Raw genomic sequence first — 12041 nt, forward strand, 5'->3', positions numbered from 1 at the left:
AGTGACCACCTAAGGATATGAAGACCCGCATGAAGAATTTTGCTAATTTTAAATCTTTAGGCTTTCAAAAGAATATGTGAGGGTTCAAACCGTTTAGGGCAGGGGTCAGCAAACTTTTTCAGCAGGGGGGCGGTCCACTGTCCCTCAGACCTTGTGGGAGGCTGGACTATTTTTTTTGGGGGGGGGAAATGAATGAATTCCTGTGCCCCACAAATAACCCAGAGATGCATTTTAAATAAAAGCACACATTCTACTCATGTAAAAAACACCAGGCAGGCCCCACAAATAACTCAGAGATGCATTTTAAATAAAAGGACACATTCTACTCATGTAAAAATACACTGATTCCTGGACCGTCCAAAGGCCGGATTTAGAAGGTGATTGGGCCGGATCCGGCCCCCGGGCCTTAGTTTGCCTACCCATGGTTTAGGGAGTCTGGTTGCCTCAGCTACGCTAATTTCATTCCCCTACCTTCCCTGATGACCTTTCAGAAAATATTGTACCTGTCATGTTTATCTAGCATTTTTTATTTACAGCAGTTATATGCCACTTTACAGGTGGTTTACAGAAGATTATGTTTACAAGAAGCATCATTTTTAAAAAAAAACACAGTTAAAATAGAATGTAAAAGACAATTTGTTTATTCAGAAAAAACACTGTATCAACCGCACAGCTCAGTTGGTTAGAGCATGATACTGATAATGCCAAGATTGCAGGTTCGATCCCCAGAAGGGATAGTTGCATAGTCCTGCCTTGCGGGGCGGGGGGGGGGGGGTTGGACTAGATGATCCTCAGGTTCTCTTCCAATTCTATGATTTTCTATTCCCCTCAGGGCAAGGTGGTCCTTCAGACGCTCCTGCAGGAAGAGTTGGGGGGAGGAAGGGGGTACTAATGTTCTGAATGGTCATCTGTATTCACCTATTTTTAATATAAGCCAAGCAGCATGAAGCAGGCGTATCTTGTATTTTGAACCTAATGGATTGTCTGATGGAATAAGAAACATTTCGGGACATCTCCCTCCTTTTGTAACAATCCTGCCGTAAAGTGTTTCACTAAAGAGCGTTAAAAAGCCTTTGACAAAGTGTTAATGGGCGTCCATCTTGTGGGCTGTAATTGCACATGTGCTTGGAAAGAGCAACACACTTTGGCTTGTGTGTCATGATGGCCTCTTGCCAATTCAAACATCCAATAACTTTGGCCAGGATTCGTGTTCTTAGGCCAAGCCAAATACCTGCTGCCAAGTATAAGGATGTTTTATTATTCATCTCTTTGAAAGGGAAATGAGTTTGGAAAAGTCGAGGACTCAGACAAAACTGTGTTAAAAAACAACACACTGAGTAGCATCTAGGCCACATTCACACTATACTTTTAAAGCATTGTGATATCACTTTAAATGGTCACAGGCATTTCGGAAATGGCACACCCATCACACCCAAAGAATTATAATAGAATATATTTAGACTGATTGTACGACTATCATTGGTTATTAGGCAACATGTTTTGCTTCCAGCTAGTCTATGCAAAATGACCTGGCCATTAAACATCTTGCTACTGCTCAGAAGAAAGTGGGTGTGGCGCCCAACTTTTACAGCAACACTTCCATACATGCCATAAGATTCTGACTCAGATTGACCGGACATGAAAATGTTGAGATCCCCAGACAATCAAGCTGCTAGTTTCACTGCGGAAAAGCTGGGGATCAGTACAGCTACCTCCCAATTCACCTTGCTGACATCTTGCCCCATTCAGCAGACTGAAATCTAGGGAGGAAAGACCAGTGTGGGTGGGAGGAACAATGTCACAAAAAAGCCCCTGGGTATTACTATACAGTACTCTATCTGCAAGGAGAAAGACCTCTGGATTGTAATAAAAATATGAGTGTCAAAGTGGCAACTTGTGCCTTCATATGGGTAAACCAGAGTCAAATCTCCTGTCAGCATGAAGTTTCACTTGTGTAGATCCTCTTGGGTGGATCACTATCTCTCCGCCTGTTCTACCTCACAAGAGTGTTGTGGTGATAAAAGTGGAGCATTCCCATACATATTGCTTTGAGGTTGTTTGAGGCAGGACAGGGTGAGGTGCACAGGGATCTTCAGATTTGTCCCAGCCTTCTGGAGTTCATGTGGTATGTTTATAGCTGATGATGATTTAAAAATGTTTTGGTATTCCTGAGCTAGCCAAGTAGGGGAAAGGAGCCTCTCATCATCTTGTGAAACTTACAATGCAGAGCCAACAATTTATCTTCCACTCACTCACTCACTCACTCACTCACTCACTCACTCTATTACTTTGACAAATGGTTCTCCAGAGGCGCAGAGAATCTGAAAAGCTTTCAGATGACAACAGAACGTTTTATTGGTTTCTGGTTCGATTTATCACATTAACCTATATCCGACCTATATTAATAAGAGCTAAAGGGAAATCAAGTAAACTGCAGATTTTGCAGACCATTTGTTGGCTCGTTGTAAGCTGCAGTCACTGTGGCTGCAGTTTGAAGGAAGAATGGCTTTGGGAAGCAGGAGAGGGACTACTTAACCCTTTCCCCTTGAGCCATTTTCTCACCTAGTCTTTCCCCTCACTTATTTTTACTCCTGCAAGGAGAGAACATATATTTTCTATAGCACTACCATCAGATGTCCGAGTGGCTCAACCAGCAATGACCCTGGTGCTGCCAACTCCCGGGTATCCCTCCAGTCAAGGGTTCAATTCCCCTAATGCACCTCAGATACTCACAGACATATATTTTGGTCTCCTTGTGTTTGGATGGTCAGATAGATGATGAGGCAACACTACATTTTGAAGAACCCTTGGTGCAGGTGTGCCCTGGTGGTTAGGTCGCAACAAAACAAAACAACCCCACAACAGACCCAATTTATGAGGGACATTATATAATGTCCAAAAATATGCCAGCAAATTCACACACGCACACCACTTCGCATGCCAGTGGGGTTTGTGTCAGCACGATGCTTTGAGGATTAGTTGCCCACTATAGACAGAGGAAAACAAAATAGAGGCCAGTCAAATATTTGAGGGAGAAAATCACCATAAGATGAGAAACTCAGTCAGTGCAGAGTGTGATGGAAAGAGCAGTCTGAGCTAAGGCCTGGGGGAGGAATTTGTCCCATAGGTGATTGACAGAGGATGTCAATGATAGCCTGCTAGATTATTACTAATTATGGTATGTTTACACAGGAGGAACAGGAGGAACAACGTGTCAGAGGCAGGGAGCAGCCACAGAATACTAATCTCAGGAAGGGAGATACTTTTGTTCGTTTGTTTCCAACAACCCAGGAAATGCTTTCAAAGCAGAAAAGCAACATCTAGCTTTACCTCAGGAATCTCATTTGCTAAAGATAGATAAACAGAGGGGAGAGAGTGTTGGGTTGTGTTTGGCTTGTAGCTGGGAGACCATGAACTCTCTGACCGAGTTTGATCAAATGCCTCTTTCTTGGGTTCTGTCAGCAAAACAGGAGTATCAGAGACTCAAAAGATTTAGGCTAGGCAAGGGCATTTGTTTGTTTGACTGACTGGTTTTGGAAAATAAAATATACGATCCTACCAGCCTAATACGGTAGGTTGATTAACTTCCTCCTGGAGCCTGATTGGTCTTTTCCTGCAAGCCAATCAGTTGTTGCATTCTAGGATCCTACTTGCCTATTGTTCTAGGATCCAAGCTTAGTACATAACATAAAATATGCACAAGGAAGCAAGATACATGCCCCAAAATGAGATAAAAAAATCAAAGCCTAACCAACCAGATCTGATATTCTACTGAGTACAATCTGTTGTCCCCAAGAATAGGGTAATACAAAAATGTATTAAATTAAATGAAGTAAAAGAAGCGAAGGAAATGGTGACTGGTCTCATGTGGAGAACTTCCTCTTTGTCTGGAAAAGCAACAGGATGCTGAGTAGGGTGATCCAGTGATTCGTCAGTGTGCAGATTTTGTGATTCATTCTATTTCCAGGCTGTGTACACTCTATCTATACCTGTAAAGCACACTTGAAACACACTCTATCTCTGAAAGAATTCTGGGCCCTGTGGTTTGCCTCTCACAGAGTTACAACTCCCAGCAACCCTGAACTAACTACAGTGCTCAGAATCCTTTGAGGGAAAGAATGAGCTTCAAATAGGCTTTAAAGATATGGTGTGTACGCAGCCTCAGACTGGACAGCAGCCCTGGGTTGTATTCCCTCACTCTTTGGCCTTCCCATGTGGGGTTCAGCTTTTATGATGACCCCAGTGCCTGGAACACTTCAGAGGGAACTGTGCCGCCTATCTCAGCAGGGCAGGGGTGTGGCAGCAAGGCAGAAGTGGCAGGCGTGTGGCAAGAAACAGAAGCTATAATCCCTGCTGTTTCTGGGGGTCGGAGAGCAAATCTAACAACAGTGTTGCCAGACCGTCGATTTGAAATGCACATCCGCAGCATATTCTTGGGTTTTGCTTAGAACTCTTCTACGGGTGGATGGCGGGACAGGGGTGAATGCCAACCATTCATTTATTACATTTATATTCCGCCTTTCCTCCAAGTTGCTCAAGGTGGCATACATGGTTCTCTGTCTCAGCATTTTATCCTCACAACAACCCTGTGAGGTAGGTTAGGCACACCACTGCCTATTCTGCAACTACTTCCCTTTCGGGCACCTCTGGTGCCTGATACCCTTAGCTTAAAGGGACACAGAGGTAGCTCCTCATCTTGCAAAACACACCCACACCCCTTTCTACTCCATTTTCCCACCAGTGGTGCCAAAAGAAAGCAGCCTGTAATTTGTCTAGATAAACTGAGAGGGAGGGAAGCCTCTTCCTCAATGCCTTTCTGCTGCTGCTGTTAGCAGGTAAAAGCACAGATCCAAACTGTCTGTTGCGCAACACCCACCCACACCATGAGGATGCTAGGCGATGATCCACTACCGACTGTTCTACCTGCTTCATCCCATTCATTCTGGCTGGGTTCCCACCAGCTGAATACTTCAAGGACTCTGCTGAGAAAATGCAGCTACTTGTTCCATCTTAGTTGTAGACAGAATAGAGAGGCCTCTTTGATTTCACGTACCATTTTCATAGTCACAGTCCTTGCCTTTCTTTTACTGAAGAGCTTAGGAGCTATTGAGAAGAGGCTGTGTGTGATCATTCTAGATAATGTTTCCGAGCACAATTCAAAGTGTTGGTGCTGACCTTTAAAGCCCTAAACGGCCTCGGTCCAGTATACCTGAAGGAGCGTCTCCACCCCCATCATTCTGCCCGGACGCTGAGGTCCAGCGCCAAGGGCCTTCTGGCGGTTCCCTCATTGCGAGAAGCAAAGCTACAGGGAACCAGGCAGAGGGCCTTCTCGGTAGTGGCGCCCGCCCTGTGGAATGCACTTCCAGCAGATGTCAAAGCGATAAACAACTACCTGACATTCAGAAGACATCTTCAGGGAAGTTTTTAACGTGTGATATTTTACTGTATTTTTTTTCTTTTTATGGAAGCTGCCCAGAGTGGCTGGGGAGGCCCAGCCAGATGGGCGGGGTATAAATAATAAATGATGATGATGATGATGATGATGATGATGATGAAAAAGCCTCTACAAACTTAACACACTATACAGTGAATTGTCTAAGAAATTAAAATTTTGTTTGTAAGGAAATTAAGATTTTGTATGTTTGTTTGTTTGATGGATGGATGGATAGATTGATGTTAGGCAAGTTGGCAGAAAGGATCACAATCACCACCCCCACCAGCCACTCCAATTTTTACTTTTGTTTTTTTAAAGTGTGACATTATAAGAATAACCACCTTTTTATGCCAAGCTCTGTCCATAGACCCACCAAAAACTGCTAGAGTCTGTCCCCAGACCTTGCAAAAATTGCTAATCTTTGCCCCAAGACCTCTCTCTCCCATTCCCTGAAAAAGCCCTCTATGAAACAGGAAGCTGCCTCATACTGAATCAGACCACCTTGTTCCACATTATCTCCTCTGACTGGCAGCTGCTCTCAGGCAAGTTGGGGTCTTCCTCAGTCTGGAGATGCCTGAGACTGAACCTTAGGATTTTCCACATGCAAAGCATTATTTAAATTATAGCATCTATACATTTTAAATAGCATGTGCAATTCTTATGCATGTATGTGCCCTCTTTTGTGAGGATGTGTTTCCTCTTTTTTTGGCAATACTGTATGTCAATGGCCAGGTAGCTGGCGTACAGCTTCCGGGTCATGTGGCCAACATGACTAAGCCGCTTCTGGCGAAACAGAGCAGCGCACAGAAATGCAGTTTACCTTCCCGCCAGAGCGGTACCTATTTATCTACTTGCACTTTGACATGCTTTCGAACTGCTAGATTGGCAGGAGCAGGGACCAAGCAACCGGAGCTTACCCCGTCACGGGGATTCGAACCGCCGACCTTCTGATCGGCAAGCCCTAGGCTCTGTGGTACCTACCGCCCACTAATGCATCTTTCTTGATGGTAAAATTTCCTTACCGCCCACCAGTGCTCAATGGAAGGAGGATTCAGCTTGTGTTATAGGACCCCTACCACCCACCTAGAGTCCTGAAATGCCCACTAGTGGGTGGTAGGGACCAGGTTGACACAGTGGCGTAGCGTGGGGGGTGCAGGGGGGGCCGGCCGCACCGGGCGCAACATCTGGGGGTGCGCTTGCCGCCTCCGGAGTCGCCGAAGAGCCTCGGGCGCAGGCTGTAGCAGAGCCCCATGTCTCGCGGATCCGACGAGCTGTGCGCGCATCCAGGCTGAAGGCGTCTGGCAGGCAGCGGCTCTCAGCGCTCGCCACGGTCCCCGCGCGTCAGGGCCGTGGAGGGCGCGCCAGGCAGCCCCTCCTCACAGCCCCGCCGCCGCCACTGCTGCTGCAGCTGCTGGGCCATGTTGCATTTTCCTCGCCTCTCTGCCCTCCTCCTCCAGGCAAGCGGCGTCGTTTGGGCGGCAGCGCCAGCGGCAACTCGCCTCAGATCACCTGACACGGACCCGCCGCTGTGGCTACCTTACTGTAAATACCCCAGCCCAGGCAGCAGCAAGAAGAAGCTGGCAGCAGCGGCAGGTTAGGGGTTAGGGGCGCAAATTACTTGCCTTGCCCCGTGTGCTGACAACCCACATTACGCCGCTGGGTTGACAACCCCTGATCTAGACCTTCCAAGTCCAGCCCTCTCACCGCTACATTATACTTGCCCTCCATCCCTTCCACTCCAAGCTTGCTCAGGTATCAGGGGTTGTTTATTATTATTTCAAGAACTGGCAGCCAGTTTGGGCTCAGGTTCAAATCGTCCCTTAATGTTTCTGTGCGTAGTGAGCTCAGGTAGGTTTTTGCTTACATAAAAACTGCACTGTCCGGTTCTGAAAAACAAAGAGCTCTTAATTTTCTCACTGGACGAATAACAACTCCACGTTGTCTGTGGCATGCTTTTAAGCATGATAACCTCTCATTTGACTAACAGATACGCTCTGCATCAACTGCTATGCTGGGTATAAACAAGCAATTCTTCCTATTGTTGTTATGATATAAGAGAGAGAAGATTGGGTGCAGCAAGGGGGGTGGGATAAAAAAACAGCATGGGAAACGGGATGGGAAGTCAACAAAACAAAAGGAAAAAAATATTATGTGAAACTTGAAATTTAATAAACTATAAATGGGGGGTGGGGAGAGATAAACAAGCAATTCTTCCTAAGAACAGCTTCCTTGGATCATATTAGCAGTCTGTCCAGTTTGCCACAAGCCAAAATGGATGTTTCAAGATTTGTTGACAACAATAGACAACCGGGCCACCCTGTTCCCCACTGTTTGTTCTCAGGCTCAGGCAAGTTACTTTATGATAGTTGCATAATTCTCATTCACTGCCACAACTGCCACAATCCAGTTTGACTCACATCAGTGGCTGCTTTTCAGAAGCAAGTCGGGATATTTGTAAAACTGTTAATAAGAGGTAGGATGCTTCCTGCATATTGCACTTTTTTTTCTGGCATGCTGTTTCACTGGAGTGACTAAGCAGTCATTTGCATTTGTCACGCCACTCAGTGGAGAGTGCAATCGCCCAGGTTGTTTACAAAAGTGGTTGAAGGTCTCACGAGGGAAACTGTTTGCCAGTGATCACTGCCACAGCTGAGGTACCCTGTAGCTCTGGTCACCTCTTTTCCAGAAGGATAAAAATGTCAGAAAGAGAGCAATCAGGATGATAAACAGATTTGGAACACAGGAACTGTGTGTTTCTGTAATATTTTGTTCAAGCTGCCTGTTGTTGCTGCTTTTTTGTATGCTGCTTAGATATATCTTTAATATATTAAGGGGTAGAGAAATTAAATAATCAAAATCAAATCCTAATTCAGCAGAAAATATAGATGTGTCTGGGTGCTTTCCTACAAGATAACCAGGAAAGCATCCATGGATCTCCTCCCCTTCCCACACTCCTCATAGCAACCCTGTGAGGTAGGCTGGACTAAGAGATGGGGATTTGAACACAAATCAGTGGGGGTTTAAATGCATTATCTCCCCAGGACTACCTTTTTCAGACCAGGACCTGCATTCATATTTGGGCAGCCTCCAGGTTGTGGGGCACATCCCAGCAGTGGGCAAGACTGGAAGCAAAAGTGAGAAAAGCAATATATGCAAATGTTAGCTTTGGACACTTCCTTCATTCCTACACATTCCTTTCTATCCTTCGTCCAGTAATAATATATAATAATAATAATAATAATTTATTATTTATACGCTGCCCATCTAGCTGGGTTTCCCCAGCCACTCTGGGCGGCTCCCAACAGAATATTAAAAATACAATAAAACATCAGACATTAAAAACTTCCCTAAACAGTGCTGCCTTCAGATGTCTTCTAAAAGTCAGGTAGTTGTTTATTTCCTTGACATCTGATGGGAGGGCGTTCCACAGGGTGGGCGCCACTACCGAGAAGGCCCTCTGCCTGGTTTCCTGTAACCTCACTTCTCGCAGTGAGGGAACTCCCAGAAGGCCCTCAGAGCTGGACCTTAGTGTCCAGGCTGAACGATGTGGGTGGAGATGCTCCTTCAGGTATACTCGGCCGAGGAAATCAAGAGGCTTTATCAGAGCTCAAGGACCCATTCTAGTCAGGCAAAAGCACGTAGGTAATGTATGAAAATGGGCTGGTGAGAGCTATGGCCTAGGGCAGTGATGGCCAAACTTGGCCCTCCAGTTGTTTTTGGACTACAACTCCCATCATCCCTAGCTAACAGGACCAGTGGCCAGAGGTGATGGGCTGGAGGGCCAAGTTTGGCCACCACTGGCCTAGGGAGAGGTTGTGTGGCTGAGGATCTCTTCCTCTTGGGGGGCCCCGGTATAGTGGTTTGAAGGGTTCCATTTGGCCCCTGAGCCTCAGGCTCCCCACACCAGGTTTATAGCTTACTTTTCTAGTTATGAATAGCATTTAAACAAATGTTTCTAAAGATCCCCAAAGTCTTCAGTCTTCTGAGAATGGGGATCGTGAACCTACACGTCTCCTCCAACTCTTCCTCATGGCTTCTGGCCATGTTCATTTCACCATCCTACAGCCAAACACGTAAAGCTGCCTTTCAACAGCATCCGCCCAACTGCCCCCAAACAGTCCACATCTCTGCAACAAGTATAACTAGAAAGTCAGATTTGGAATTAAAATATGCAAAAGCCTTGTGCAAAAGAAAGTATTGGCACACATATTGAATTGTATTGTTTGTTTATACTGCAGAACTTGGATCTCCTCTGCAAAGAATATTCATTAAATGCATATATAAACTGTCAGTCATTTAATTAAAGACATATATATTCTGACTTCATCAAATTGATTCCAGGGTGGTTCACAGGTATGTAAATTCCAAACACAACCACAGTGAAAAATAAGACATCAGGTAAAGGATCACTGCAATAAACTTAAATAGCTGTCATGAGTACAATTTTGTCTAAAAGAAAGCAACACAGGAGCCAAGTGAGTTTTCTTTGGGAAGACATTCCACAAACAAGGCACTCTCTAGTTGCCAGTTGCTTCACTTCTACTAGGTAAGGTACTGAGAAAATAGCATCAGTGCATATTCTCAGCGCACAGGGCAGTGATGTTTTTTGTGATTTCCCTTAAAAATAGCTGAAAAGCTTAAAAAAAAAAAAATTTGCAAAAGCTCAACAACTTTGGCCAAAAGAGCTCAACAACTTTCTGTCCAGATATTCACTTTTTTGAAATGTGGCAACCCTAATTATTATTATAATTTCTCTAGGCTTTTCAACAATAGTTTTAAGAAGTTATTGTTGTGGGTAGTTCCCTACACTGGTTGGGTGCTCTTGATGGGGTTACACACCCTCTAAAGGAGCAGGAGGTGTGTTGCTTGGGGTTACGCCTGGATCCATCGCTGTTACTCGAAGCTCAGGTAGCCTCAGTGGCATGGAGTGCCTTTGATCAGCTTTGGCTGGTGGCCCATCTACGCCCTGATCTGGATAGGGACAGCCTAACTACTGTTGTCTATGCTCATGTAAACTGTAGATAAGATTCCTGCAATGTGTTATATGTAGGGCTGCCTTTGAAGGCCATTCAGCAACAGCAGTTGGTGCTCTTTTCAGCCGCCAGGTTGCAAGACGGTATAAGCACGTAACACCAATCCTGGCCCAATTGCACTGGTCACCCATTTGTTTCCAGGCCCAATACAAAGTGCTGGTTATAACCAATGAAGGCATATGTGGCTTAGGACCCCATATGAACCAACCCAGCCCTTAAGACCATTATTTGAGGTCTTGCTTTGCATGCCCCCTCCTGAGAGGTCCAAAGGGTAGCAAGACAAAAATGGGTGGCTCCTCGCCATTTCAGTGCTGGCTTCTTGCATGTAGATTGCTCTCCCTGGGGAGGCCTGCGAGGTGCCATCACTGCAGAGCTTTCGTCACCAGGCAAAACAATTTTTTTTTGCTAGGCATTTGGCTCTTAATTGCCTGTGGTCTCGAGTGGGCAGGATGTTTTACTCCTTTTAAAAATAGGATTGTCTTTTAGATTTTCCCTTGTTTTTCTTTTGCTAATTTCAACATATGTCACTTTGAGTTACCTTGGTAAAGAAAAAACCAAGCAATTAATTTAATAAATTATGATACTGCCTTACCAAAGAAGTCTTTAAACAGTTTGCAAAATAAAACTGAAAATGATTAAATTGTGCAAAGTTTTTGCTACAGGTTTATCTTCTGTAGGGCTGCCATGTCAGAAGTGGGGGGGGGGGTTTGCAAATTCTTTTTGCTCAACAACTTTGGCCAAAAAACCCCAACACTTTTGTGTCCAGATTTTCACTTTTTGAAAAGTGAAAATAGGCAACCCTATCTGGGTCTCTTCTTCAGACAGGATGTTCATTGTGCCTCATAGGCACCAATGCACAGATGGTTATCAGCAGCTCCTGGCTAGAGAAACTCTCGTGAAGAAACATCAGGATTGGGTTTAAAAATACACAGCAGCTTCTCAGTGCTTGGGGCAGAAAGTTGTTGTCTTTCCAGGACACACATTTCTTTTGGTTCAGCATATCTGATAAGCTTTCCCCACAGGGTGTGTACAGCAGAGGAAGGATCTGCTTCAGCAATGAAGTTGCAGTTCTGGATTTGTGACTGGAAAGTCTGGCATAATATGCCCTTAAAATTATTCCAGTGAAATCTGGAAGAGGGAGCCCACTGATATCTTAGTATACAATGCTGGTGCGTTTTGTTTGTTTTCAGAAAACTTTCCACATCAGCTTGTTTTCTGAGAAACTCCCTCACTATTGTACAGTACTAAGTTTGTTTCTGAGCATATTGTTTTCCATTTTACAGGCCACTGGCCAGGCCTGCTATGCTGTGCTGTTACCTAAGAACAGGAGTACTTTGAACACCCATGTATGTTACACATGGGAATGAGTTCAGAACATGGTTAATTGTTCACTTGGATCAATGCCACACACACACAAAAAGACAGAATAGAGTCAGAAGGGACCATGCAGGAATCTTTTCCCCAATGTGGGGCTCAAATCCACAGCTCTGAAATTAAGAGTCTCATGCTCTACCACCTGAGCTACCCTGCAGGTGCTTTCTTCCGGCTGCCTTATGAACCTGCTCTTCACTGAT

Source organism: Podarcis cretensis, assembly GCF_951804945.1.
Source record: "Podarcis cretensis genome assembly, chromosome: 12".
Classification (NCBI taxonomy): Eukaryota; Metazoa; Chordata; class Lepidosauria; order Squamata; family Lacertidae; genus Podarcis; species Podarcis cretensis.